Source organism: Lycium barbarum, chromosome 5 (genome assembly GCF_019175385.1).
Source record: "Lycium barbarum isolate Lr01 chromosome 5, ASM1917538v2, whole genome shotgun sequence".
In the NCBI taxonomy this organism is placed as follows: Eukaryota; Viridiplantae; Streptophyta; class Magnoliopsida; order Solanales; family Solanaceae; genus Lycium; species Lycium barbarum.
Window position 1 is genome coordinate 116668539 of NC_083341.1, and position 26683 is coordinate 116695221.

Consider the following 26683-nt stretch of genomic DNA (forward strand, 5'->3'; position numbering starts at 1 on the left):
GCGAAAACGGTAAAAACGCAATAACGACCAAAGGGTCGTTGCATCAGATTCCAATTAAACAATCGCTCGTCCTCAAGCGACAAGGGAATGAAAAGAGGGAAGAGTACCTGACTTGGTAAATAACTGGGGATATCTCTCACGTATCTTAGACTCAGTCTCCCAAGTAGCCTCCTCAATCGGACGATGCTTCCACTGACTTTCACTGACGCAATCTTCTTAGTTCTCAATTTTCTAACTTTCCTATCCAAGATGGCAATAGGCTCCTCCTCACAAGACATGTTCTCATCACCTAATGTTAAATCCCAAAAAATAATGTAAGACCCATCGAAATGGTACTTCCTCAGCATAGGCACATGGGAAATCGGAGGAACACCCAACATCTCCAACTCTACTAAGAACCTCAAACGCATCAAACCAATCCCACGGGAGAACGACACCTCCTACCATATAAAGCCTAACTCGTACCATGTTGACCCGGAATGAAAGCACAACTCTCGAATATCACCAATAGTCGATTGAACTGACTCTGAATTCCCGAAACCAATCACAGTCCTATCGCACCTCTATGGCGGTCAATTCTCATCTTTTCCTTATGCATAACAAATCATGTTTATCACCATCGAATCCACAAGTTGAGTCCTATCCGAGTTATCAACTTAGTACCGAAGAGTTATACCTTATGATTTCAATCTTTATATTTCTCAACATTTACCCGATACGCAAATCCGATACAAAATCGAACTTCTTGATGCAAACCTGAAGCCTCATATTGTGTCACCTCGATATGCTAAAAAATTCTCCGAAAGTATTCAGTCTTACACTGCCGCTCTAAATCTCACGCAATCACCCCCAAGTCTTTAATAACCAGAAGCGCTTACCTAAACTGTCCCGCCAATACTACTTACAACATAAAATATCACCACGAGTAAGGTCTCACCTCGAAAATATAACTCTAGTACTCACATGATAGGGATTCCACAATGTTCTCTCTTAAGGCATGCTAACTCATCCACTGTAGAAGGTCACGAAACTTATCTGACGGTGTACCACCAAGCCACTATTATAAATCTCAACAAGTCGGTTCACTGAAATATGCTTCTCACTAGTCGCGGATCACGAACTCCACAGAACTGTATCATATCACATAGTCCATCCCTATAGATTTCCTTCTTAATCTCTCGCAACAAACACATCTCAACTGGAAAATGCAAGAAGACGACACCACAATCCATACCGACCCAAGAAACCCCAAGATGTACCTTTTTCTTATCGATTCACAATCATCTATACCTTTTCTCGACTCGTCAATTCCCAATTTTCTAATCTCTTCACGATCATCGATAACATAATCAATTCTCGAATCCACTGCATCGAATACCACACAATAATAAATCTTGCAAACTAGCCGAATTAATCCTGGAGATAGGATCGTACCGCACACTCTGCACATTAGCGTTTCCTTAAGGCTTACCACTCTGAACTGAATGTTTTCTAAATCCGGTGTATCACACAACAGTATCACTAATATCTTTATGTGTCCCACTGAATCGTCCTTGCCCGAATTGCCTTACTCAATTTTCGAAATGTATACCAAACTTAACTCAGTTAACCCAACCAACAATCATGATTTAGAAGCCTAAAATGAATATTCATTATACCCACTTTTAACCTTCCATCACTTAATGAACTAACAAGGTAAAGGGATTCTAATATGATTAAGGGTAATGGAATAGCAATGAGATCGGAAGGACTTACCACCAAGAATCCTCTCCAAGAATATCTTAGATTTTCTCCCAAAAGCTCAATTTTTGGAATAACAATGAATGAGAGACTAGGTGCTTTTAATACACACTTAATGAAATAACTAGGCCCGATACTGTTACAGCGGCTATGGGACCACTGCGGCGGTCCGGTCTTGGCAACAAATCATACCGCCACGACGGTTATCACTAAAAAATCATGGGCACTCCAGCGGCATGGCAACTGCTATAGCGGGGCCGCTGGTGTGACACCGGTGCCGCCATGGCGGGCACCAGTACCGGATTTCCCAAAAATAATCCAAACTCAATCCCAAAATCTCGACTAATACCTGAGGCCATCTGCTCAAAAACCACATAAACAAATATACACAAAACACGTTATGAATGCACCCGTGGCCTCAAAATTCCCAACAGAGGTCTCGTTGACCGAATCAACCCCCGATACCTCAATTCCAACTTCCCAACTCAAGTCCCAAAATGCATCCGAGTGCATTGGGAACCGAACCAAATATACTCAGTAGTTCTAAAAGACCATCCGGACCTCTCAGAATCTACGAATTTCTGAAAAAGATCCGTTTGTCTAAAAGTCAACTTTGAGTCAACTCTTTTTTGCTTAAAGGCAATTTTTCCCACAAGGTCACAAAAATCAATCCCAAACACGTCGGGAAGCGTGTCAACGGTCCCCTTCGATCAAAAGTGAGCTAACCTAGCTCTCATATCACTAACTCGTGTACCCATATTACCTCACCTCTAGTTTTACAAACCTTGAACTCATGAACCGGATAGCAAAATCACTTTTATCACTATCAAGCAACAAACGCTCAAATCCACTCAATCCTCTAAACTAATCATCCATTTTAAGTCCGACAAACCACACAACAATATACATACTTCTCCTCAGATCTAAGTGAAACAACTAGCCATTCCTCAAGTCATTAACTCATAGCATTCACCCATAATTGAAGTCATTTCTATCAGTTGATTACTAATTCCTCAGAAGTCCACAACCTAGACATTTTGCTGATCAAATGATGTGCCCATAACATTCACTTAATAACCGAGTAGTCCTTTAACATCAACGAGCTTATATAAAGAACAACCTTTTTGCACCAGTCGCAACCTTATCCCAACAATCATGCCAAATACCAATTTTTCCCTTCCCAATCTCTCGAAAAGTACACATATCTAAGATATTCTAAGAAGTCTTGCTTCGCTACGCGCTTTCTGCCAAAGTCTTCCTTCATGTCCTTATTGTCAACTTTCTTTCTTTATTACCCGCGATCACAATACATTGTCCATATTCGATGTCATCACCGAACTTATACTTGTGCTCATATATCGAAGTCTAATACCCTATCGTTACTGAATCATCGACCCGCCATTAGTTCACTAGTGTCACACACACCATCATATAGCCTTGACGAAGCTAAAATTAACCGATCATATCACCGAGCAATCCACGATTGAAACATGGAGATCATGTAACCCTCTGAACTATCTTTTCCATTTCTCACGAACCCCTATAATAAACGAGTCTAATTGCGACTCCACATAACAACCGAGTCTAATCGCGACTCCACACAAACGAATCTTCAGGCCATAATTAGTGACTGAATTGGGTCACGCGTCCGAATCAGAATAACACATCTCGTACCATGTCACAACACGTTATAGATCAACCATTCGCATAAGAATTTAAGGACGAGTTTCCACCCTCTGTGGGTGATTAAGATACGAAAGTTCAAATACCAATTGGAATCGACTAGATACCAATTTGAATGAAGTCGCACGAGAGAATGAAAGAATTGGAAGTTTTCTAAATGTCTTATAGTCTCTCGCAGATAAATACGGAGCTCATCATACCGATCCACAAGACTCTACTAGACAAGCTCTTGTATTATAGACTGGGTAACCTAGGGCTCTGATACCAACTTATCACGACCCAATTTCACTAAGTCGTGCGGGCACCTATCTTTTCCACCTTCGTAGGCAAACCCTTAACTCAACATTCACAAATAATAGAAAATAGCGGAAGAAGTAAAATAGCGAAAGTCTCACAATTATAATATAAATAAAAAATACGGAAGTAAATGAAATCCGCCCCAATATCTGGTCTGGTCATACAAGAGCATCTAACTAAAATCTACAAGTCTGGAATATCAATAATCCATCAAGTTCGAATATGTCTCAGAATAGGAAATAAGACATAAATAAGAAGAATCTTAAAGGCGGCGGACGTCTCGTGCTCACCCTGTAGACTCTAAGCAAATCTCGGAGCAACTTTCAGCCACGAGAAACAGAAGTAGATCCAACCTGGAATTATGCATTCATAAAAGAATGCAACAAGTGCAGGTCAGTACAAAACCACAGTACTAGTAGGTATCATAGGCCGACTAAGTATAGCTAACATAATCCAAACATTAAAGCAAGATAGACAGATACATCAACAAGTATAAGTGAGACATAATCAGAACCAAGTATACATCATCCCCTAAGTAGAGCATCTAAACCCAAATGTTCCAAGTCTCAATCTGTTCAATCCGAAACCAACATCATAAGTAAAGCACCAAATCATCTCAATACAAGCCATGATGCAATTCAATGTAATGATATATGGATGCAAATGCAATGCTGTGACACATGTACTCCGGACGGAATACCTCCACGTCTCAGTGGCAAAACCCAAGGTGACTCGCGAAGTCTAAGTGCCACTCATCCCGGATCTTTACCCAACAGACAGACGAGACTCCGGATCTTTGCCAACGGAGTGTTCTCACCGACACCACCCTGGGGGACCCGCAGAGTCCATGCACTCACTCAATTCACTATTCTAGGACTAACATCGAATATCGAGCCTAGCTCATCATAGTGTTTCATCAAGTACCAACAGTGTATCAACAATATATCATGAAAGATGAGAATACGGGCAATGCATGTGTCAACATAAAAAATCAGCTCAATATCACAAGTACCAACATGGGTACGCTAACAATATATCAATATCACAAGTACCACCATGGGTACGCCAACAATATCATGAAAGACCGCACAAGCCATACGGAACTCTTTTCTCATATCAACATCAACAAGTAAGGTACTACTGTATCACAATCAAGATGTAACAACAGTTCCCAATATCTATTATCATCACGTGGAATCAAGTCAACAACAATAGAACAATGGAGTCACCACACAACGGGGTGGCTAACCCCAAACACACATCAGAGCCCAACCTAAGATAAAATCCAACCTGATTTTGTACCCGAAGGTTTACATGCTGTCTCTGACAATATCATCTAAATAAATGCTTCGCTACACGAAGTCTCACCAATGATAAGCCATAACCTACCTGGAAGGCCGAACAACAATATCACCAACAATCACACCTTAGCCTTTCCTTTCCTCGAGCCTCGAGATGAAGAAAGTCTATTCATATTCAAAATCTAGATTAGAAATCATGAAGATTGATACATATATTGCTACCATTCAAATTGGGTCAAAACCAACCCTAGAATTTGCGGAAACGGGGCCCATAATAGCAAAATGGGAAATTTGGGTTAAATTATCCAATTAAACACTAGGTGATCAAAACCCGTCAACTAATTACTAAATTAACTCAAGGATTCATCCAATTTCGAAATCTAAGCAAAACCTCCAATTTTGGGTATAAACCCTAACTCTTAAATTCAAAACTTCAACACTAATAATGGAAGGTATATGATTAATAACCTTAGATACATTATATTCTAGCATAAACCCAATCAATTTTATCATTTAAAGCAACTTAGGAAGTTCTAACCAATTTTATGAACTTCTCAGGAAAGACCCATTAAACCTTCTTCATGAAAAACCCCAATTTCCTACTTTAGAAATCATGGATGAAAGCTTATACCAACGGAAAGAATCAAAGAGAAATACTTAAATTATGGTGTAGATCGTACCCCATGGAAGAAACTTGAAGAACATCCTTGAATTCTCCCAAACCCAAACTTCCAAGATGAGAAAAACTCCAACAACATTAATAGCCAAAAAATGCCAAGATGGTATGCCTCGTTTCTTGTGCCAAACGATCTCAAACTCTCTTTTGATGCCTCCAATGGATTCCTTGTGAATTCCAGTCAAGTTAGGCTTTTGAATCACTCTATTTGACCTTATAATGAAGGAGATATGTTGGTTTCCATATTTGGAGTAATGCAGATTTTTAAATACGAATTCAGTGGCAATTTCATAATTAATCGAAAAATCTTGCAACCTAATTCTTAGTAAAATGACCATAAATGTCACAGCCCAACCGGAGAGCTATGACGGACACCCAGAAGCTGACCTCCCAGATGCCATAAAACATACATAACATACCTGCTCCTGCTCATTCTGGGCCACCTGAAGGCGTTCACAACATGATTTGCTAACTGATAGATATCATAGACAGGAGAGTCACAGTCCTCAAAAAGATATATTTATATATATGCATCACTAAACTGAACCGGGGTACAAGCTGACAAGGCTACCCGATGAAACTATGTAACCAAACATGTGCTGAGCGGCCCACACTGTCTGAATGAATATAAGAGTCTATGAGCGTCTACTAACATACTGGACATGCTGTGGATGGGACAGGGCCTCCACCCTACCTATAACATCAGGACACATACCCGGTCTAGACGGCAACTCCGACAAGAGAGGAGTGCTCCACTATCAAGTTGAAGAAGCAGCCTAAGGATGCGATCTATCTTCCTGGCTATCTGAACCTACGACCATGAACGCAGACCCCCATACAATAGGGGAGTCAGTACGGATAATGTACTGAGTATGTAAGGTATAAGAGTAACATACACGTAGAAGTCATGAAGACATCTGAAAGTCATAAACTAAACTAACTGACTGAATACATCTGCATTTCTGACTGTCTGAACATATCTGTATGAATGCATCTATATGTCTAACTATCTGAAAATATCTATATGAATGCATCTGCTTGCTGAAAATGCCTCTGAGGGCGTATGATATGCATAGGTCATAGTGTCGAGGAACGTACGGCCCGATCCATATCCCATCATCAAACAGGCCCCTTCGAGCATAATAGCATAATGGCCCCTACGGGCAGCCCCTTCGGGTATCATAATCATCATCACTGTACACCAATTGATCAGGTGGTAATGCGTATATAACGCCTCGCCCTTTTCCCATACCCTATATTATATATATATATATATATATATATATATATATATATATATATATAATATACGCGTACATAACGCCTTCTGGTCACGAGTCAATATGCATATATGTAAATGCATGCAATGCATAAATGTGAACTAACATAATCACGATACAAAACTCAGGACCCATGAATAGAAGGGACAATCATAAGAAAGGGGTACTAGATCATCAAGAACGGGTATACTCCTAATACTTCTAAGAGTAGAGTAATATGGAGACTTGACTATTCAGTGTCCGCTAATATCATAAGATCATGCCAAAAAGAAAGAAAGGGAAAGCCTTAACATACCTTTTTGGTCAACTTAACTTTAACTACTCAACGCTTGTCCTCCCAGGCTCGTAAATATATATTCAAGAAGATTTATACTATTGTTAGACTCACCTTTATACGCTTGTTTTAATTCTTCAAACAAATCTTTCTAGAATCTGCCGAAATTTCGGCAGCATCTCCTCTGTTTATATGCCTAACCCAAAATCGTAATTCCGCAACCAACAACTGCAATTTCAATACCAACATTAACAACATCACTTTCAACACCAACATGTGCCATAAAACAACCCACACGCCTATCTCAAATTTCACATGTTTCTTTCACCAATTCACTTGATAAACATATAAATACAAATAACAACAGAGACCATATCAAAATCATGTTTTATTCCATAATTTTCAGCCATCACAAATCATATTTATCACCTCAAAACAGCCCAACGAAACAGTAGCTATATCTTAGCCTATTTCAATGCTATCTTGTAGTATTTTGCTATAAACAATCTCACCAATATGATATTAAGCTTAGGCACAACCAAAGGGATGTTAAAATTACCTTAAAAAGTAAATACCATTTGAAATCCTCCGCTGATTCAACTTTCAATCACCCTTAAACGCAACACAGCGCTATAGAGGTGTTTTTCCTTACCAAGGTTAACTTTTGAGGTTGAATTTTGATATAATCACTTGAATTTCATCTTAGACCTTCATGAATTTGGTAGAAAGAGTTTTGGGGAAGTGTAGATAGAATTTAGGGAGAGAAGGTGATAGAAAATGAGAGGGAAAAAAATCAGATTTTCGTTTTTAAATTTTCTGATTTTTACTGTTCACACAGAGTACTGTAGAGCACGTAGGTTACTATAGCATTTACTGTAGCACGCGTATCTGCTCTGTCGGCCTGACTTGTAACGTCCATAATTCTCTACTCCGATGTCGTATCGACGAGCGGTTCGAAACGTTGGAAACTAGACTTGGCGAACTTCATTTTAGGCCTTTGAAACACCTTAAAAATCCTAATATACTAGGAGATATACCCCTCCAAAGTTGACCCAAAATTCTGTCAACTTTTTTCTAAATTTTTGACAAACTTATTTTTTTGATTTGCTTGATCCCGGAACCTTTAGACGCTTGATTAACACTTGGTAAGAGTATTCATTGACCTTATAAGGGTTTCATGACCTCTTCGAGCTTACATTAGTTTGCTCACAACGCACATGACGCGAAATGTTTTTCGAGGTGTAACATCCTTCCCCCCTTAGGAATATTCGTCCTCGAATGTAGACTTTACTCAAGTCCTTATCAGAAACCTTATAGGGGATGTTAATGTGAACTTTCAATGAACTCACCTTCTTTAATTCCTTTCGGTTATCCTTTTTCTCTTATATCTTGCATATTAGAACACTTAGTCATAACTCAAATCCTTCTTCTTTTATAAGCTATTCCTTCAAGATTTATCGTTCACTTCGTCTTATCTCTTAACCTTTACACGAGACTGATAACTCTCCTATGTCTCTCGTCAATTTATTAGAGACCTTACAACCCTTGGAGTGTTTCATGCCTCTCGATAACCTGTAAGCCATTCGCACACTCTACGAATAACACATAATTTTCTCTTCAATAACCTTACATAGTCCAACTGTTCCAGTCCATATTCTGGAACCTTCAGCCTTATGTATTACTCTTCGACTTCTTTATAGGACTTCAACTTTACTTCTAGTTCTTAGTCTAAATCTTTGGAGTTGGCTATCAAGTATAGCGCTGGAGTTTTCTCATGCATTAAGTGCACATAGCTGCTCTGTAATCTGACTATCATTAACTAGCATAATTCCAAAAGAATTTCTAGTTTGACATATAAATCTTGGGCACTGACTTTAGGGATTTAAATCTTTGTCTTGTGTATAATCTGTAAGGCTCAATATATCAAAGGATATGCTTGATCTTCTTTCTAAATTTCATCACGTTCTTCTGAGATGGTACTCCCCAGAGTACATAGTCTGATATAGATAGGGAACTCTTGTCGGTTCTAGGGATCCTAGATCCTTCTACTGCTTGCTATTAATAATAAATAAATCTTGTCCAAGCCTTGTGTAGATTCATCTGAATACCAAAATAATGATCTCAATAAGCGTTAGGGTTCATCTCAGTTACCTTTGAAATCTATCACGCAAACTTGTGGCGTATCCTTATGTATCTCATGGTGTGCTCAGCTTAAGCAAGACTTACCCAGAGTGCTCTAAATCTCTCTAGAGTGAGATATAATCTGCGCTTCCCTTATCTGAATGACAGACATAAGTAATGGACACATCATACTATCCCTTCTTGACATAGGATTTATGTAGTCCCCTGCTGTACAAGTAGTCCTGATGAACAGGGAATAGGCTAATTCCATAGGCCCACGGTAAACTTCCGCAGTAAACATGGTCATCTATATTGATGGTTTGGAGTCTCAATGACTTACTATAACTTACTGAACTTCTGATATCTAACTTTCGTTGCACTATGAAGTTTGGTATGTCTTTCCTCATTCCCTTCTTAGTAGCAATAATGTATGTCCTTGCTGTTCTCAACTGCCTAGCATAACGAGGCAACAAGCTTTTCCTTTCATCAGTCGCCAATCTGATCACGTTGGATAATCTGCTTCAGTATAATTCCAGTCCGTAGGATGTATAAGGATAGCTCCTCCCTTGAGGATCCGTAATCCTATAATGAGCTGACATGGAATCCAACGAACTATTTGTTCTTGACTTAATAAAGCTATGCCCCAGATAGATGCCATGATCTAAGTTTACTAATCAATTCTGATACTGAGTAACTGCTGAACTCACAAGTCCTCAACATTTCCCATTTATCTTAACATAAACTGAGTTACTCTAGATCTGTGGCTCGAACATTAGCGACTTTCTTTGCTTCCATTGACTTTCACAATCATCGGAGTCTTTCCATCATTATATTTACTGACCTTGTCGTAAACTCAACTATCTTTAGTAAAGGTGCGCTAAAATCTCATAGAGTACTTATATAATTAATATCAACGCTATCCCAAATATCCTTTCCTGTACACATAACTATAACTAACTTAAGAGCATGGGTCGAATGATTCTTCTTGTACCTTAACAGCTATCTTGAGGCATGAGCTATAATCTCACCACGCTGTATCAATCCATAACTTAACTCAATCCTTGAATCATCATAACGCGTGATATGGCTATCCGGTCCCTTTAGGAATGTTACACTTAATGTTGAAACTTCACTTGTTACTTATCTTCTGGAAACTTGGGCTTACAATTATCAGTCCTCTAGAGTCTGGCTGTTTCCTTGGCCAGTTTATCAGTGGCACAAAATGTGGGAAAAATCCTTCACAAAATTCCAATAATAACTTGCTAAGTCCAAGAAATCACCGACTTCTATGAGTTTTCTAGCCCTTGGGCAATTTTGTATAGCTTCAACTCTCCTTAATTCTAACCTTAGAAGCACTATACCGTTTGATTTGGAAAAGCTTCTGAGCTGAAAATTCCTGATCCTAAGAATTATAAGTCTGCACGTAAGGAACAACATACTCTGACTTTGAGCAAGAGTAACCCCAAGATCGTCTAGGAACACTGTTACAAATAGGTTTTGGAGGAGTGTAAACACACTTAGTCATCAATCCTATATTACTGCTGGGGCCTTAGTTAGTCCAAATGACGTTGTTCAAAACTCGAGGTAACTTACCTGATCCTGAAAGTTGTCTTTGGGACGCCTTTCCTCTGACCTTTATCTGGGAATAACTAGAGCTCATGTCCATCTTTAAGGGAGCATTCTGTGCTAGCAAAACAAACCGTCCACCCTTAATCGTACTTTCTCATCCTTAGTTGTCATCTTATTTAGATGCTTACAATCACTTGTACATATGCAAGGAGCTATCCCACTTCCTTATAAGCAGAACTGATTCAACTGATCCTTCGAGTAATCTTTATTTTCTTCAACTTCGTAGGGATCATTTGCATAAGGGAAAGTAAATATTGGCTGCGGACTTAACGATACTTTTTTTTAGCAAGACTAATCCTTTACTTAGAGGAAGTCTTGGGGTCTCCCTCGGACATCCCTAAAACTTATTCACCATAAAGGTGAATTGGATGATCGATAACTTGGCTTTCATAATATGAACTCCAATCATACGGTATGCATACTTGTTTCTGATTCACCTTCCCAATCTTAGGACAAGAGATAAACTTATTTCTTGCTACTTATACAACTTTGCATGACTTTAGTGCCTTTGAAGGTCTGCACCCAATTTCTTTCGTAGATTACATCATTCCGACCCATATACCTTGGGAAGCATACTAAATACTTTATAGCCTACTCACAGACATTCATATAACGTCTCGCTTCACATCTTATTCGTTGTCCCCGTATTAGAACATATCCTTTGGCAGAACACATAATTCACTCCTTGGCTTTCCATGGCTTGGTTCTTTACATATCACAAAACTCGCAATCCTTCAAGACGTTGACCTTAACAATTACTCCCACAAGCTACCTTATAACCATCTTGCAATCCTTAGTCAAAACTTTATATATTCTATAATCTAGTCCTTGCCAAGGACCGCAAATTCACTGATTAACTCACTCTCTGATCCTGCTCCTTACTTTTCGGTCTATGAAGCCTTGATTTACATACACTATTCATACAAATCATCCAGTATCCTTTTCTATGATTACATACCGCACTTTTTTTCCATAGGTATCTGCAAATCTGATCTACTCGTATCTACTACACCTTCTATTATTGGTGCCTTATTCCTTTATTCATCTTCTTTTCTGTTTCTTTCCTCTTAAAGGCCAATTGACTATAAGCCTAGGGTGCTTCAATCTAATACTGCTAATAAGTGTAGGGGATGGAATATCACTTTATCTGCTTAGTTCTACTACAACTTCTGTATCCATCCCTGAGAAATCCCTCTGAGAGCACATAAACTTATATGACTTAAAATATCTATTCTGACTTCAAAATCCATGTCCATAATAAGGATGTCCTGATTATAATTATTTGTAAGAACAATCCACTATCAAACTTTCTGAAGCCCCAGAGTAACGAATGATTGATGATGTCCTGAGATTAGGTCATATACATATAAAACACAATTGGTTCTGACGGAAAGATCCACATACCTGTAAATAAGATACTGGAGAACTTAGGTCGGATATATCTGGAAATAAAGCCCCTTTGTCCTTATTAAAAGCGCTTCTCCTTAATCGACTCTCTTCTTCCTCTATCTCGTACTCCCCACGATATGTGGGTAACTCCTGGTTAATGAAATCCCAAGATAGAGAACTAGGTACCTTTGTGATACTAACATCAGAAGCTGGTAACATAATGCTAAAACGTAGGGAAAATCTGAATGTGCCAAGCTCTGGAGTCACATCCTCCGTGAAACCTTAAACGGGTCTTTGTCATATGATTTCTCAGTCGGGTCTCCTCCTACTGGAGTCACATCCTCCGATGGGTCCGTCTCAATGGAATAGCTGATGCTCTTTCTTATACCTCTTGACATCCTCGATCCTGAGTCGACGGGTGGTACGGGTCTCATGCCAACCTTCGGAGCCTTACTTACACTCCCATTAACTGAACTTGTCCTCTTCTCCAATGCAATCCTGCAATTTAACATAAATCGTACAAAGAACGGGCTTTCTTATCATTGGCTCTACTGCACGATCCATGATCAGAAAGGAAGATGACCATCCTAAATATCCTACATCCTCCTGCCTATAAGTGTGGTGCATAACACACCCATAGACAAGACTCTGCTGGATACGGCTCATAGACAACCCTAGGATGAACTGTTCTGATACCACTTTTGTCACAGCCCAACCGGAGGGCTATGACGGACACCCAGAAGTTCACCTCCTAGATGCCATAAAACATACATAACATACCTGCTCCTGCTCATTCTGTGCTCATTCTGGGCCACCTGAGGGCGCTCACAACATGATTTGCTGACTGATAGATATCACAGACTGGAGAGTCACAGTCCTCAGAAAGATATATTTATATACATGCATCACTAAACTGAACCGGGGTACGAGCTGACAAGGCTACCCGATGAAACTATGTAACCAAACATGTGCTGAGCGGGCCACACTGTCTGACTGAATATAAGTGTCTATGAGCCTCTACTGACATACTGGACATGCTGTGGACGGGACAGGGCCTCCGACCTACCCATAACATTAGGACACAAACCCAGTCTATACGGCAACTCCTACAAGAGAGGAGTGCTCCACTATCAAGCTGAAGAAGCAGCCTAAGTATGTGATCTATCTTCCTGGCTATCTGAACCTGCGGGCATGAATGTAGCCCCCCATACAATAAAGGATTCAGTACAGATAATTTACTGAGTATGTAAGGCATAAGAGTAACATACGCATAGGACTCATGAAGACAATCTGAAAGTCATAAACTAAACTAAGTGACTGAATACATCTGTATGTCTGACTGGCTGAACATATTCGTATGAATGCATCTATATGTCTAACTATCTGAACATATCTGTATGAATGCATCTGCTTACTGAAAATGCCTCTGAGGGCGTATGATATGCATAGGTTATAGTGCCGAGGAACGTACGACCCAATCCATATCCCATCACAGAGGCCCCTTCGGGCATAATAGTGTAATGGCCCCTTCTGGCATCATAACGCCTTCTGGTCACGGCTCAATATGCATATATGTAAATGCATGCAATGCATAAATGTGAACTAACATAATCACGATACAAAACTCAGGACCCATGAACAGAAGGGAAAATCATAAGAAAGGGGCACAGGATCATCAAGAACGGGTATACTCCTAATACTTCTAAGAGTAGAGTAATATGGAGACTCGAGTATTCAGTGTCTGCTGATATCATAGGATCATGCCAAAAAGAAAGAAAGGGAAAGCCTTAAAATACGTTTTTGGTCGCCTTAACTTTAACTACTCAACTCTTGTCCTCCCAGGCTCGTAAATCTATATTCAAGAAGATTTATACTATTGTTAGACTCACCTTTATACGCTTGTCTTAATCCTTTAAATAAATCTTTCTAGAATCTACCGAAATTTCGGCAGCATCTCCTCTGTTTATATGCCTAGCCCAAAATCGTAATTCCGCAACCAACAATAACAATATCAATACCAACATTAACAACATCACTTTCAACACCAACATGTGCCATAAAACATCCCACAGGCCTAACATTTCAATCTTCACTTTCAATCTCAAATTTCATATGTTTCTTTCAGCAATTCACTTGATAAACATGTAAATACAAATAACAACAGAGACCATATCAAAATCATGTTGTATTCCATAATTTTCAGCCATCACAAATCATATTTATCACCTCAAAACATCCCAACGAAACAATAGCTATATCTTAGGCTATTTCAATGCTATCTTGTAGTATTTTGCTATAAACAATCTCACCAACATGGAATTAAGCTTAAGCACAACCAAAGGGATGTTAAAATTACCATAAAAAGTAAATACCATTTGAAATCCTCCGCTGATTCAACTTTCAATCACCCTTAAACGCGACACAGCGCTATAGAGGTGGTCTTCCTTACGAAGGTTAACTTTTGAGGTTGAATTTGGATATAATCACTTGAATTTCATCTTAGACTTCCATGAATTTGGTAGAAAGAGTTTTAGGGAAGTGTAGACAAAATTTACGGAGAGAAGGTGGTAGAAAATGAGAGAAAAAAAATATCAGATTTTCGTTTTTAAATTTTCTGATTTTCTGATTTTTAAATGTGTTTCTGCTCTGTCAGCCTGACTTGTAACGTCCATAATTCTCTATTCCGATGTCTAATTGACGAGCGGTTTGTTGCGTTGGACGATAGACTCAGAGAATTTCATTTTAGGCTTTTGAAACACCTTAAAAATCCCAATACACTACGAGATATTCCCCTCCAAAGTTGACCCAAAATTCTGTCAACTTTTTTCTAAATTTTCGACAAACTTATTTTCTTCGATTTGCTTGATCCCGGAACCTGTAGACGCTTGCTTAACACTTGGTAAGAGTATTCATTAACCTTATAAGGGTTCCATAACCTCTTCGAGCTTATGTTAGTTTACTCACAACGCACATGACGTGGAAAGTTTTTCGAGGTGTAACAATAAATCCCTCATACGATGTCGAAACTTGATGATTTCAGTTGCTATGGTTCCAAAATTACGATACAGATACCATGGTTCAGTCGAAACACGAATCAAAGGCCGTTTTCTCAATATGGTACCCTTTATGCTCAAATCGACGTCGAAATAGAAATAATCACCATACAACTCAATCTTATCCAAAACTCATCGGAATCTATCCAAAATTTGTGGACACGTCCAAAATCATCATGCAAACTTATTGGAACTTTCAAAACGTCGACACGGGATTATCTTGACCCGATGTTGACCATGGTCAACATCAATTCTAACTTAACTAGTTTCGCAATCAATGACTCAAATCACACCTGAATCCTTCGGGAACCAAATCAATGACACCACTAAGTCATAAATCACCCTTTGGACCTAATGGAACTATCGGAATTTGATTATAGGCACGTTTACCTAAAAGTCAACTTCGATTCAAATGATTTTTGCTTTAGGACCAAATTTTCTAAAAGTCATTCCAAAACCCAAAAATATGTCTAGGAAACTGTGCCACCGGTCCCCACGGATCAAAATGGTACTAACAAGCCTCAGAGACGATCAATGGGGCAAAAACAGTAAAAATGCAATAACGTCCAAACGGGTCATTACACACTTGTTATAGGCTGTGCGCTCACCAAACAGTATATGAGGGACCTGATTATGTACTAGTTCCCTTATGTAATGCAGTAAGTAAAGAAGGCACAATTTTACCGTGAAAAACGCCTTGCTCAAGGGATTAAAAATCATGACCTACTCCAGTAGGATTTCAGCTCCACTAACCGAGCAACTTAAGGTTACAACTCTATCATAAGCTAGGAATTAACTTCCATAGTCCCTCACCCTTACAATAACAACCTAGAAACTAACCCCCGTAGTCCCTCTTCACTTGCGATGCTCTTGCAAGCACCGTCACTTGACTAACTCTAGCCAAGGACCACTAATACACCTAGACTAACTCTAGCCTGTTGTACCACTCAAAATCTTGTGGAAATACACTTCCAACAAGAAAACTTTGAGAATTTAAGACACCTACAACCAGCTTCTAAACAAGAAGAGTAGGTTTATAGTTTAAGCACAAACGAATAAAAACTTACAACAGTATAATCTGCGTCTGGATCGGGTTTTTCAGTTTTGTAAGTGACTTGTTTTGGAGAGAACTTGAGAACTTGTGACGGCAAAGATTTGCTCGATTTTGATTAGGTTTTCAAGTCTACTCAATATGTTTCCATCATGTTGTATACATAGCAAGAGCATATGGGATGGATAGAGACCACTTGTTCACTTTGACCTAAAGTATAGGCCAGCTCACTGCTGTACTTGTGTGCTGCAAGTAGCTCAGCTTTATAGCTCTCTCTGCTGACAGTGCAAGGTGCACAGAGAGCATATTACACACCAGGTCTCTTATCTGATTCTAAAACAATTTGGCAATCATCAAAACACGAATGCGCATGAAAATATCAAGAAAGCTCTGGGATATATTGCAGTGTACATGTATGGGTGATCTTTATTGTATAAAAATAGATAGTTGTTAAGTTGTGAGCTAAAGACATGGCAACTGCAATGGGTAGAAAGGCAACTCCTGCACGGAATATGATGGCATTTAAAACTTATCAGAGTCAGGCTCAGAATCTAGTTAAAACTTATTTGTTAGCAGATCATTTTATACCCTACACTTCTATCTTTGCGGGCATATTCGCTTGCATAATGGTGAGGTCTATTGATTAATATATCATTTGATTTTTTTCATTGTTTTGAGTTGTGACTATTGAAAGAAAGGACCTGCCTTTTTTGATTAAAAGCTGAGCCATATTTGATGAAGAAAGTTTACATGTTCTTGATCTTCTTTCTTCATCGTTGTGAAGAAAACGAAGGAAAAAAATGTAAAGATTTTGGGAACATATAAAGTATCTAATTGATTTATCAGCAAAATAATAGATCATGTCCTACATAATATACTTTAATATGCTGCACAATTTCCCCCCTGTACTTTTATTCCTTTTAAAACTGTTTTGGCTCTTCAGAGGTCTATTGTTACACCCCGTATCTTCAAAGAAGCACTTATCAAATTTGAAACATAAGTACGTTGAGTTATGGTTAAGTAAAACCACTTTGGAATATAAGAAATAATTATTAAGTATATTTAATGAGTGAAGGATGTATATAAGGTATACCAGAAGGTTTTATAAGGAAATGAGTGGAATAAATGGAGTAGTACGACTTTGGAGAAAGGATGGGTAAAGTTTCGTGTGAAAATTTTGGTCCCACTTGAGGGAAGAATATCTCTTACCATATGAAGTGCTTTAAGGTGTTTCAAAAGCCTAAAATAAAGTTCGTCGAGTCTAGTTTCTAATGCACCAAACCTCTTATCGATAGGACATTAGAGTAGAGAATTATAGACATTACAATTTTGGCTAACAAAGTAGAAACGCGTGCTACAGTAACTGCTACAGTACCGACCTGCTGTAGTACTGCTACAGTGACCCGACCTGAATTTGAACCTTATATAAAGGGTTAAACCCCCTTATTTTCATCATATTTTTCTAGCAAAAATTCAAAAAACAGTTGAGGGGAGAGGATACCACTAAATTGAGTGAGTTTTAAGTGGCACAGTGTAGTTTAGGTTCGGATAGCGCGCAACTGTAATTGTAGCATTGTTTTGCGGTGGATTTTGGTTTGGATTATAGGAAAACACTAAAGATATTGATGTCTTAGTAAGAACAAGGTATGAATCTCTTCATATTGATATTAATCTTGGTTTCTTTACGGAGATAGAGCTGCCAAATTGCTGTATAATAGTTTTTTTGGTGGAAATATGGGATAAACCCCATATGGAATGTTTATGAAGTAGTTTGGTACTGAGAATATTACGGTTGATGTTGGTATTGTTGTTGTTGTTGTTGGTTGCTGAATTGAGATTTCGGGCTAGGCATATAAACAGGGGAGATGCTGCCCGATTTTCGGCAGGATATAAAATAGTTTCACTTGAAAACTCAGCACAAGTATCCTATAATGAGTCTAACGATAGTACGCATCCTCTTTAATATAGATTTACGAGTTCGGATGGATAAGCGTAGATAATAGGAGGCCAAACAGGTATGTTAAGGCTCATCCCTTTCTTTCAAAGGCATGATTCCTATGTTATGATTCCATAAATGTTTCCATAACCTCCTTGTTTCTAAAAGTTAGAAGTTCATGATTCAAGGGCATGACTCCTTTTTTGATTATCCATAAATGCTTTCCAAAATGTCTGTATTTTCCAAACTAGAGATTTATGATTCTATAAGCTCTTATGACAACAACGATGGACATGTTTTTACAATGATAACGATGATTTCAAAGATGACAATATTTCTATGATGATCATGATGACGATGATTTCATGTTTAAGAATCCCAAGCTTATGAGTTCAATGTGAATATGAGAAGGTTGAGCTACTTCTTGATTTTCTCCATTTTATTCATTGATGATGACCCTATTTCTAAAGGTTCCAATGTGTATGAATTGACGCTTTATGAGATTTATGATCTTATTCTATGTTTTCCCTTGATGTTATTCTTCATTGATAGTCTCACCTCATAATGCTAGTTCCTTCAAGGTGAGACATGACGATCATGATGTTCCATAATACAATCGGAGGTTACGGACCTCACGTCACTTCGATAGAGTTATAGATTTTAATTGGACTCTCATGCATGCTTTATGTTTATGCATGATCACACCGTGCCTATACAACCGGGCAACACCACTACGGTGGGCGTAGTGGGCGGCTATGGATAAGGATAATAACACCGTGCCTATACGGTCGGGCAGCACCACTACAATGGGCGTAGTGGGCGGCTATGGATAATTATAGTAACACCGTGTCTAGATGGCACGGGAAGCACCACTAGTGGGCGGCGTGAGATAATTACCCCAGATACGGGAGGCCCGGACGCGGGCTAATGATGTTATTTGATTCAGACAGTTATGTATGAATGTGTAATATGTTAAAAGGTAAAGATGAGCATGCATGATTCCGCCTTAAGAGGCAAGCAATTACAGTTGTATTCTCTTCTTATGTCTTCTATACTTCCTTATATGTTATCATACATGCCTTACATACTCAGTACTCTGTTCATACTGACGTCCTTTCTTTTATGGACGCTGCGTTCATGCCCGCAGGTAAGTAGGTTGACGTGTCTGATCCTTAGGAGCTCCATCAGTGGTATCTTAAGAGCGCTCCAGTTATCCCGGAGCTACAGCTTATTGGTACTACTCTTGTATATATATTTGGGCATGGTGAAATCCTACCCCGTCCTCGTGGATTTATGTTTCATATTTAGAGGCTCGTAGACAGACGTATGTGGATAGATGTTTCATAACTTTGTCCGTCCTTGTTGTTGTATAATATTTTGGTAAAGCTTATTGACATATGCTTACAGGTATAGCTATTGATGACTATATTAAGTGAGATGTACATGAATTGTCTATATGGCTCGCTTAATAGTGAAAGTGGAATGTTACACCAGACGTGCTCGGTAAGCTAGTACTCGGTACCTGTCATGGCCTTTAATGGGGTCGTGACAAAAATGGTATTAGAGCAGTTCGTCCTTGGGTATGTCTACAAGCCGTGTCTGGTAGAGTCCCGTTTATGGGTGTGAAGCGCGCTGCACTTATAAACAGGAGGTTGCGGGGCATATAGGAATAATTGACCTTCTTTCTCATCTTATATTGTGCGGCAGAGCCATGTTATCAGGTTCTCCTCCTGTCTTAATCGTGTGTTATGATTTCAGCGATGCCTGTGAAGAGGAAAGCTACAGCGGCCCAGAAGGGCACGACGGTGGCCGCAAGAAGAATGGAATGGGAGCCACCAGCGGAGGTAGAAGAGGGTGAGTCTCATACTGAGGTTCCCTCCCGGACCTCTCATGCTCCACCCTTATCAGCGGAGCAGGAAAAAGCTTCAGCTCCAGCCCCAGCACCTCCAGTTCCATAGCCAGGAGCTTCGGGTCAGCAGATAACAGAAGTTATTCAGTTGCTGACCTAGTTGGTTGCTGCGCAGGCTCAGCGGCAGGGTGGGGGCCAAGGTGATAGGGTAGTGAGTGCAAGAGCCCGCGATTTTATCAGTCTAAATCCTCCAAAATTCTACGGGTCGAAACCAGATGAAGACCCGCAAGGCTTCATAGACGAGATGCTGAGAACGCTGCGTATAATACATGCTTTGGATACTGAGTCAGTAGAATTGGCTTCATATAGATTGCGGGATGTAGCCGTCCAGTGGTATAATGCTTGGATATCTTCGCGAGGAGCAAATGCACCTCCCTCAGTTTGGCAAGAATTTACATATGCTTTTCTGCGACATTATTTAACACCGGAGGTTCAACGGGCCCGACCTGATAAGTTCCTGAATCTCAAGCAAGGGAATATGAGCGCCCGGGAATACAGCCTCCACTTTAATTCTTCAACCAGGTATGCCCCAGCTATGGTAGCAGACATGAGAGATCTTGTGCATCGATTCGTGAGTAGGTTGGGGCCATATTTGGTTAAGGATTGCTTGACGGCCTCACTCCAGGATGGGATGGATATTGCTCGTATTTAGGCCCATGCCCAGAACCTAGAGGAACAGCAGCAGCAACAGAGAAGTGAACGCGATTCTGATAGAGGGCGCAGTAAAAGGGCCAGATCGTTTGGTGCTGGAAGTAAATACAGAGGAAGGCAGAGGCAGCAATATTCCAGCTATTCAGGCCAATCAGTGGCCAGCTCACCTCCTCGATTTTCGAGCAAAGGATTTGACGTCCTATTTATTCAAGACAAGACCAGAGCTCGAGAGTTTCGGGTTCTCAATTTGGAGGAGCTCCCAGTCAGAGGAGACCACCAATTCTGCGATGCAACCAGTGCAGAAGATTACATTCGGGTCTGTGTCGCCAAGGATTAGATGCTTGTTATGCTTGCGAGAAAATTGGGCACATGATGCGTGAATGTCCATCAGTGGTTGGTAGCGGTAGGAGCCAACCCGCAAGATCGGTGGCGGGTTCTTCTTCATCTGTGCGCCCTTTGGAGCAAAGCTCACAAGCACCAACGGGCCGCGATAGAGGTAGAGGAGGAGCATCCAGTTCAAGCGGCCCTCAGAACCATATATATGCACTAGTGGGACGGCAGGATCTTGAGTCTTCTCCTAACGTCGTTACAGGTATATTATCGGTATTCTCCCATGACGTGTATGCATTGATTGATCCAGATTCTACTCTCTCATATATCACTCCTTATGTTGCTAATCGTATTGGGATAAAACCGAAGCCAATCAGACCTTTTAAGGTAGCTACACTTGTAGGAGACCCAGTAGTAGCCAGGCGGGTATATAGGGGTTGTGTGATCATAGTTTGCGATCGTCATAATATTGCTGACCTACATGAGCTAGAGATGTTATATTTTGACATTATTATGGGTATGGACTGGCTAGCCTCCTGTTAGGCTAACGTTGATTGTAGAACAAAGGTGGTTCGATTCCAGTTTCCAAGAGAACCAGTGTTGGAATGGAAAGATAATGCGGCGTCTTCGAGAGGTAGGTTTATTTTCTACCTCAAAGCGAGAAAGATGATTGCCAAAGGCTATATTTATCACTTGTTCTGGGTCCACAACACAGAAGCTAAACCGCCGACTCTCCAATCCGTCCCAGTGGTAAATGAGTTCCCGGATGTGTTCCCAGACGAGCTTCCATGTCTTCCACCAGAACGGGAGATTGAGTTTACTATTGATGTGTTGCCGGATACTAAGCCCATAACTATTCCCCCATATCAAATGGCCCCTGCAGAATTGAAGGAGTTAAAGGTGTAATTGATGGATTTGCTTGAAAAAGGCTTCACTAAACCCAGTTCATCGCCATGGAGAACGCCTGTGTTGTTTGTAAGGAAGAAGGATGGTTCTTTACGTATGTGCATTGACTACAGACAACTGAACAAGGTGAAGATAAAGAATAAATACCCACTTCCAAGGATTGACGATTTATTCGATCAGTTGCAGGGAGCCAAGTGGTTCTCAAAAATAGATCTGAGATCATGATGCCATCAAGTGAGAGTTAAAGAACATGATATCCCAAAAATATCCTTCCGAACCAGATATAGCCATTATGAGTTTCGAGTGATGTTATTTGGGCTGACTAATGCTCCAGCGATATTCATGAATTTGATGAATAATGTATTCAGGCCTTTCTTGGATCTATTTGTAATTGTGTTCATCGATGATATTCTGGCGTATTCTCAATCCGAGGCAGAGCATGCAGACCATTTAAGTACAGTCCTTGGAATCTTTTGAGCTAGGGAGTAATATGCCAAATTTTCAAAATGTAAATTTTGGCTGAATTCAGTGACTTTTCTGGGGCACATTATTTTGGCTGATGGTATTCGAGTGGACACTCAGAACATTAAAGCTGTGAAGAATTGGTCAAGGCCTACAATGCCTACAGAGGTCTGTAGTTGTTACACCGCTCGCTTTCATAGTGGTAGAATTTATGATTTCCTAGTTGGGTATGCCTTGGGAATCCAGACTCGAGATAGAGTTTTGGAGATAGAAAGTGTCTTACCCCGTGTGAAATGGTACCAGTAGGTATTCCTGGTGATTTACAGGATTACAAGTTAAACGAATCAAATCGATGCAACCTAAATTGAATAAGAAAAACCTGCAGGACCCCAGTCAAGATCGATGGGTCGTCGAACCTATCAATGGCCATCGTTGTACGGCGTCAACAGGGTTCCACAGCCATGCATTCGGCAGGCGTAGGTCGACGGGCAAGTCTACGGACCGTCGACCCGCTCGTCGAACTAGACCGCTATAGCCTTTTGGCTTCCAAGTATAAATATTTCGGTCACGACTTCATTTCACATTTTCCTCTTTACAAAAATCAGAAAACCTTAAAATATTCTCTTCCAATATTTTTCATCATATTAGTGAAGATTTGACGAGACCCGGACCCCGTAAACCCGAGATGGTGAAGAAGAAAGGTTGCTTCTAGGGTTTCTTCAAGAGTGGAGTTTAGGGAGTTGAAGTTGGAGTGATTCTTGACCCCTCAAGGTATGTAAAGGATTTCTACCTTTGTATTTAAGTTGAGTATCAAGAGTTTTAGTGATTCTAAGTGAAGAGAAGGTAATTGTGGAAGTGTTAAGTTAATGAAGAGCAATGTAGTGATATAGGGTTGTTTTAAGAGATGATTGGAAACGGGTTTACAAGTATATATATATATGTGTGTGTGTGTGTGTGTTGTCATGGTTGATGTGAGTGTTGTAGTTGATGTGGGATTGAATGAGAAGTTGAAGAGTTGTTAAGCTTATGAGAGAAATGTTGTTCATGATTCGTTAAGCCCTCTATGCATCAAAAGGGGGTTAGCAAGTGAAGTACCTAGTCTAATGAAGGCCTATGTTGTCTTAATTGTAGATTTACAAGTCGAGAAGTAGGAGTTGGTCGATTTGATATACGTCGAGGTATGTTAAGCTACCCTTTTCTTCTTTTGGCATGATCCTATGATACGATCCAATAAGCGAGTAAGCGAGTCCACATTACTCTACTCTTAGAAGTATTAGGAGTATTACAGTCTTTGATGTTCATGTACCCCTTTACGATTATTCCTTCTGTTCATGGGTCTAGTTTTATGTATACAGTTATTCATGCATTACATTCATTTATATATATATATATATATATATATATATCTGTGTGTGTGTGTGTGTGTGTGTGTGTGTTGACCCGTGAACAGAAGGCGTTATATGCGCAAGTATTATATGTATATGGGGTATGGAAAGGAGCAGGCGTTATATACGCATTACCACCTGATCAGCTGGTGTACTAATATGATGATATGAGAATCAGGCTGCAAGTATCACAACAATGTATATGATGATAGCCGCAGAGAGGCCGATACGATATGAGAAAAGAAACAGGCGTTATATACGCGCATATATCAGGTGTTATATACGCACCTATGTATAGATGCATGACCTTCGTTGAAAGGCATGAGCATGCGTATTATGCGCCCACAGAGGCATTGTTAGATATACAAATTCATGCAGATACTAGTTCATATAAGTACATGCAGTCAGTCATTTCAGCTTATGAGTTCAGATCTTATTCATGATTCACATGCGTACATATAGATGATATTGCTCTTATGCTTTACATGCTCAGTACATTATCCGTACTGACTCCCCGTTGCTCGGGCAGCTGCATTCATGCTCGCAGGTACAGGGAGACAGACAGGTGGTCCATCTCAGTAGGACCTCTAGATTTAGCAGTGGTCAGTACGCTCCATTCGATCCGGAGCTACAGTCAGTTTTGGTATGCCCCTTTTGAGATGTGTATGCATATGGGTATGACGGGGCCCTGTCCCGTCCTTTCTACAGCTTTTATTCCAGTAGAGGTCTGTAGACAGTTGTATGTATTAGTCAGACGATGTAGCCTTGTTGGCTTCTATTCTTTTATGTACAGTATATGTAGCAGCCTAGTTGGCTTGCACTGTTCTTCCGCATGATTGTGTATATATGTATGCATATTGTACAGAGTTCTGATGTTTCCTTTTTATGAGATTAGTTGTGCCATCCATGGGCCTTTGATGTTAAGTATATTTCAGATACCAGTATAGGGGTGTTTGGTCGCTAGAGGTCAGACCCCTCGTCATGGCTCATCGGTTTGGGTCGTGACAGTGGTTTCCTGGGGTTAGTTGGTTACTATAGGAGATCTGTAGAGGGATTCTCTTCTATTTCTGCACCACTGACGAAGCAGACTCAGAAATCGACTAAGTTTCAGTGGATAGATGCGTGTGAGCGTAGCTTTCAGGAGCTAAAGGATAGGTTGACTTCGGCCCCAGTCCTAACACTTCCGGAAGGATCGGAGGGCTATGCTATTTACTGTGATGCTTCAGGTGTTGGACTAGGTGGTGTGTTGATGCAGTATGGCCAAATAATGGCTTATGCCTCACGACAGTTGCGGAAACACGAGAAGAATTATCTGACCCACGACCTAGAGTTGGCTGCAGTTATTCATGCGTTGAAGATATGGAGACATTATTTATATGGTGTTCCTGTGGATATTTATACTGATCATAAGATCCTCCAATATATCTTCAAACAGAAGGAATTGAACTTACGACAACGACGATGGTTGGAGTTATTAAAGGATTATGATGTAAGCATTTTATACCGCCCGAGAAAAGCGAATGTGGTAGCTGACGCTCTCAGCCGCAAATCCATGGGTATTCTATGTGATATGCAGCCAGAAAAGAGAAAGCTAGCTCGGGAACTTCAACAACTAGCCAGCCTAGGAGTTCGCTTGACGGACTCGGGCAATGCGGTAGTCACTGTTCAGGACTTGGCTGTTTCGTCCTTAATGGAGAAAGTAAAGAAGCGCCAATAAGAAGACCCTGTGTTAGTTCATTATAGGGATGTGATTTCCTAGAAGGAGAAGTCACAACTTGACGTCCCTGCGGATGGAATCCTCAGATATCGAGGAAGATTATGTGTTCCTAATGTGGCAGGGCTACGTCAGCAGAACGTGGAGGAAGCCCATTATTCTCGTTATTCCGTCCATCCAGAAGCGACAAAGATGTACCATAATCTTAAATCTATATACTGGTGGGATGGCATGAATAAGGATATAGCGGAGTTCGTGGCTCAATGTCCTAATTGCCAATAGGTCAAGATGGAGCATCAGAAGCCCGGATGATTACTGCAAGCTATAGAGATCCCAACTTGGAAATGGTAGGCGATTAATATAGAATTCATTACAGGCTTACCTCATTCCCGGCGTAAGTATGATTCTATATGGGTGATAGTGGATAGACTCACAAAGTCAACCCATTTTCTGCCATGACGTACTCAGCAGAAGATTATGCAAAGTTATATATCAAAGAGATAGTGCGACTTCACGGTGTTCCAGTATCCATTATCACTGATCGAGGAACACAGTTTACGGCTAATATTTGAAGGTCCTTATAAGAAGGTTTGGGAACAAAAGTGAAACTTAGTACCGCATTCCACCCGCAAACTGATGGGCAGGCGGAGCGCACTATCCAAACCCTTGAAGATATGCTGAGGGCATGTGTGCTAGATTTTGGAGGCAATTAGGATGATTACTTGCCACTTATTGAATTTGCATATAACAACAACTATCACTCTAGTATTCAGATGGCCCCATATGAAGCTCTGTACGGGAGGAAGTGTAGATCGCCTATTGGATGGTTCGAAGTGAGAGAGACAAAATTAATAGGGCCAGACTTGATTCAGCGAGCAGTAGAGAAGGTTAAGCTT

At 40.2% G+C, this 26683-nt stretch overlaps 1 pseudogene; it reads left to right on the top strand.

Annotated features, from left to right (window-relative positions):
* Positions 1-15435: 15435 nt before the first annotated feature.
* The window catches only part of LOC132639657 (uncharacterized), a 92679-nt pseudogene continuing 81431 nt past the window's right edge, over positions 15436-26683 (top strand).